Genomic DNA, 6,000 nt, shown 5'->3' on the forward strand with positions numbered 1-6,000 from the left:
ATCCGCCAATTTTTGGGATTAGCTGGGTAATATCAGCGCTTTATTGCTAACTTTTCTAGCATAGCCCAACCTTTAACCCTTTTGACTCAAAAAGATCATGCTTATGTGTGGGGAGAAGATCAAGAAGCGGCCTTTCAATTGCTGAAACAGAAACTATGTCATGCCCCAATATTGAGTCTTCCAGAGGGAACTAATGATCTAGTAGTTTATTGTGACGCTTCCCGAAAAGGTTTAGGATGCGTACTTATGCAAAGAAACAAAGTCATAGCATATGCCTCTCGACAATTAAAGGTGCACGAGAAGAATTACACCACCCATGACTTGGAACTGGGCGCGGTTATCTTTGCACTTCAGATCTGGAGGCACTATTTGTATGGCACCAAATGTATAGTATACACCGACCACAAGAGCCTACAACACATTTTCGACCAGAAAGAATTGAACATGAGACAGAGGAGATGGGTAGAACTGCTGAACGATTATGACTATGAGATTCGATACCATCCGGGCAAGGCTAATATAGTAGCAGATGCTTTAAGTAGAAAAGACAGAATCAAACCACTACGGGTCCGAGCACTTGGAATGATTGTCCAAACCAGTCTCACCGAACAAATCCGTATTGCTCAACACGAAGCTCTGAAAGGAGATCACCTGGAGAATAAAAACTTACATGGGACCGAACAAAATTTTGAAGAAAGAACCGATGAAATATTATATTACAAAAACCGAGTTTGGATCCCCACCTTCAGCAATCTGCGTGACTTGATTTTGGACGAAGCCCATAAGTCCAAATATTCCATTCACCCAGGGACAGATAAGATGTACAAGGACTTGAAGGAGTATTATTGGTGGCCCGGTATGAATAAGGATATAGCCACGTATGTCGGTAAATGTTTAACTTGTGCGAGGGTTAAGGCCGAATTTCAAAAACCTTCGGGAATGTTGCACCAACTGGAAATACCACAATGGAAATAGGAACAAATTACCATGGATTTTGTAACACACCTCCCTAAAACTTCCCGAGGAAACGATGCAATATGGATGATAGTTGACCGACTAACCAAATCCGCACACTTTCTTCCAATCCGAACCACTTACACAACCGAAAAACTTGCTCACATTTACATAAATGAAATCGTATCCCGACACGGCGTACCCGTTTCAATTATTTCTGATCATGATAGCCATTTCACCTCTCGTTTCTGGCAAGCCGTACAAGAAGCATTGGGAACCCGAATTGACCTAAGCACCGCCTACCATCCCCAAACTGACGGTCAATCTGAGTGAACCATTCAAACCTTAGAAGATTTGCTTCGCGCTTGTGTACTAGACTTCGGTGGAAACTAGGATCAACATCTTCCACTGGTTGAATTTTCGTACAATAATAGCTATCACAGTAGCATTCAAGCGGCACCATATGAAGCACTGTACGGGCGGAAATGTAGATCACCCTTGTGCTGGACTGAGGTTGGAGATACCCAAATTACTCGATCTGACTTGATTCAAGAAACCACCGATAAAATCCGTAAAATTTCTAACAAATTGAAAATCGCCCGAGATCGACAGAAAAGCTATGCTGATGTTCATAGGAAACCGTTATCTTTTGAAGTAGGTGATAAAGTATTCCTCAAGGTATCTCCGTGGAAAGGCGTCATTCGATTCGGAAAACAGGTAAACTAGCTCCGCGATTGGACCATATGAAGTAATTTTTAAGATCGGTCCTGTATCTTACTGACTGAAACTTCCTTTGGAGTTAAGTTCTATTCACGATGTCTTTCACGTATCAAACCTGAAAAAGTGCCTTACAGACGAAACCGAAATCGTGCCATTAAAAGACTTAAACATAAACAAAAAACTAAATTTCGTTGAAGAACCGGTGGAAATATTAGAAGGAAAAATAAAACAATTAAGACACAACAAAATCTCTCTAGTCAAAGTTCAGTGGAATTCAGAACGGGGACCTGAATTCATGTGGGAATGAAAGTCTGAATTTAAAAAGAAATACCCGCACCTGTTTCCAAATAAAGACAAAGTTGAATAATCAAATTTCGGGGACAAAATTTTCTAATGGGGGGGAGAATGTGACATGTGAGCCAAAACAAGGTACACCTCAGTACGTATTTATCGAATAAGCAAATAAACGCTTTTTGCGTAACAAACGAACGATTAACCGAACGGGTCGGGTTATGACCCAGATATCCCGGGGGGCCATCTATAAGTGATATACGTTTAATATAGGCTAAAATATTAGTAATATGGCCTTAGTTCGATAGCAAACAAGTTAAACAAAAACATGCTCGTTTAACTACCTGCTATAGATTTAAACGTGAAAGATAGTTACAAACCAAACATTGTATCATCCGTTACGCCGAAAAGACTTACCAAACACTTATTTGAAATGTTTTAAGCGATCCGTGAAAATATTTTCGATTTTTACAAACGTATAGTATGTTTTTATAATTTTACACAAAACTAGCCGAAAAACACTCGTTTTCGCACTGTTTGACGCACCCGATAAGTTTTTCGCCCCAAAAACCGAACCCGAACTAAATTTGGACTGGGCTTTTTGTATTTGGACTTGAGAAATCAGAAACTTGGGTTAAAATGGGCCCAAAGTGGGCCCATGAACCTTCCGGCCGCCACCACTATATTATTGTTAATATATTACCAACTTTTCTTTTCTACTAAGTTTTCCAAATTACTTTGTTAGTTTCCAGAACTCCACCAAAACCCCTACTGTTTTATAAGATCCAAGCCAAAAATCAAGTAAGTTTGGTTAATTCTATGAATTTTTAGCTTGTTTAATCAAGTTTAATACCATATAAACATAGTTTGATTGCCAAAAATCATTCCTAACCATGTAAAAATCCTAAAAATGGTCCATAAATATGTTTTGATCATACACATGGTAAGGAACCTGGTTTGATAGTTTTTTTTGGCCATAAACACGGATTAAAGGGTTGAAACGGCATTTTTACGGTTCAAAAGTTCGTTTTTGTGCACAAGCCGAAACCCTAAGTTAAGGGCTGTTATGTTGATGTAAAATTGCTTGGTTTGTGATATAGGACTTGTATCTAGCCTACATAGAAGCACAAGAGCTTGAAAAGTTGATTAGAAAGGTGAAAACGAACCAAAACCGCTAAGGTAATGCCGAAACACTCGCTTACGGGCTGTTTAGGTTAAGGTTATGATGTCCATATTATTAGGCCTTGAAATTTTGCAGGGACATCAGGGACCGTGTCATTGAGTCTCTTTCCAAATTTGGTAATTTTTTGACTATCCAAGAATATTTGGAAAATTTATTGCTGAATTGGGACGTTTAATGGGGAAAAATAGTTAAAATGCTTCAAAAATTATTAAAATTTTCAAGGAACTCATATTTAATGTATTTTGATCATATATGAATTTTGGGATCATTTGGGGAAGTCTAAGGGTGTTTTATGCATATGCGTTCGTGTGAATTTTTACAGCCGAATTTGGGCCGAAAAGAATATTGCACAAGCTTTTTACATTCTGGAATTGATACAGGTTGTTTTGGAACATAATTTGAGTATTCAGAAATTTTTGTGGAATTTTTGGAAATTGTTTGGGATAAACGGACGATTTTTAGGCTAAATATAGCCGATAAAATGAATTTTTATAAATTAATAAATCAGTAAATAATTCCAAAATTATTTTTATAAAAATCTACATATGTTAATTGATAAGTGGCTAAATTTTTATAATTTAATGATTAACAGTTAATCAATTATGCTAATTTGAAGATTAAACAAATTCAGTTTTTATAAAAACCGGCAAGTTCGCGACTAACGAACCTGCAGGAATATCATAACACCAAAAGTGTCAAAAATCATATTTTTGGATTAATTAAGTAAAAACGAACCTTGCTATTAGAAACCTGGACAATCTGGATAGATCGTGCGCGTTTCTTCTCAAATCAAACTGAATAAACGGAAACGGGCCCCATAGCTAATTCGGGACCCCAATATGTGATCTTTCTTTATAACTTAATCATTTTATTAACCAATACATTTACCCAAGCTTATTTCCCCATAACTGTTTTCTGAACGCGTAAACGAACAACTTGGCCCAGCTGGGAAAACGAGAATCTGAGCCAAGTTCGGTTTGAAGTATTAGACATTGAACAACATCACAATCTAAGCCTATTGCCACTTTCTGGGCATTCCAACTATACCCAGATTAGTTATACAGCCCAGTTTAGTATTGAGATTATAATAATATTAAAATATTAATATTATTATAATATTGATTATAGGAAACCGTGATTTCAAGTTACACAAACCTCGAACCGACGTGCTACTGAGTATCTACTAAACAGTGAGTTTCATGACCCCACTTTTTAAACAGTTTTACGAACTTTTGTGGTGAAAAGCATGTTTGATTATGTATACAAATCTGAAATTTGTAATAATGTGAATTATCTAAGAGCTAACACACGAAAGCCCCCACGATCACAGTGATTGACTTCGAGCCGGTGGCTTATAAATAGTACTATTGGTTTGACAAACCCAAACGGAATCGTCCTGGTTGCCATGTCACATAGCGCCGTTTGCACATGACCTTATTATATATACAGGCTATGTAGTGTTAGACATAGCTACCCGGGGCATGTTGTGGGCGGAAGGGGAGCCACAGTGGTTGATTGAGCGTGGAAAATGGATGCACGTAGCACAAACAGTCAAGGCTTCACTGTAGCTTAGCATAATTACATCATTTACATACATACATACTTATATCATGATTACAAGTGTTAACTTGTGAATACTCATAACTGTTTTCTTAAAACTCGTGAAACTCACCAACTCCAGTAGTTGACCCGTTTTAAACTGCTTTTCAGGTGTACCTAAATCGGAATGATTTGGTGATCTGTTACTTGCTCAAGGTGTGTGGTTGATGCTATGTGAATAGAAGCAAGGGTGTTAGTAGAAAGATCGTATGGTTAACGAACTAGTTTTGGTTGTATCACCTAGAATGTGAAACAATGATAGAACAATGAGATGTAATATATTGTAAATTAGTTTGTCATGTTTCTTTATAAACAATGTGTTGATACCAGAGGTGTCTGTTACATTCCCGTTTTACGCTTCCGCATTGTGCTAGTCGGGGTGTGACACAATATGCATTCCGTACTTGGTAATTGGTATGGTATACAGGTGGCATTCGAACAAAGACACTTGGTGTATATATATGGCATACGAACGCAATGCTTACAATGGAGAGGGCTGACTAACATGAGTGATTAAAAAAATAAAAAGGTCCTATATTAAGGCGGAATACTATATAAGACGGAATCGAACTCAGGCAAAGGACGTCAACAAACTATTTAACCAATCACAAAATAGCCACCCGGCTGGATCTAATATTACGTTTATCTTGGACATATATTAAGATACTAGGTTATAAACCCGTAAATTTCACGGGGTTGGATACAAAAAAATTGTAATTAACAAAATCAATTATGCTTAGCATACCTTGGCAAGAAGAAACCATCAAATTAGGATCGGTTAACACATAAGTAATAAAACATGAAGTGATATCAATACTGAGATTATTGCCAATTGTCTCAATAATTCAAGAATCCTTTCTCATACATATATTCAAGTTTGGCCATTGGCCGTTTGGTGACTTAAAAATGCTGAATTTAATAGCATGATCAAGAAGTAACATGTTGTACAAAGTGTAAAATGAGGGAGCCCAGTAATCATTGATAGATTACTATGCAAATATATATATATATATATATATATATATATAAAGTTTCATGTCAGGAACATTCATTCATACATGCTCAAAACATACATCCCAAACACAAATACATTTAACATTGTCAAAATATCAACCTAAACCAAATACGTAATAAGAAATTTAAATTATAAAAATGTTCACTAAAATTATAATTTTGGCCCGTTCACTAAAAATAGTATCTTAGACTTGTTTGCTATAAACGATGAGTTTTGGCCAATTTAATTAAATTGACCA

This window comes from Bidens hawaiensis, unplaced genomic scaffold, assembly GCF_021521415.1.
Source record: "Bidens hawaiensis isolate Kalapana, Puna unplaced genomic scaffold, B.hawaiensis_p1.1 tig00044086_1, whole genome shotgun sequence".
Lineage (NCBI taxonomy): Eukaryota > Viridiplantae > Streptophyta > Magnoliopsida > Asterales > Asteraceae > Bidens > Bidens hawaiensis.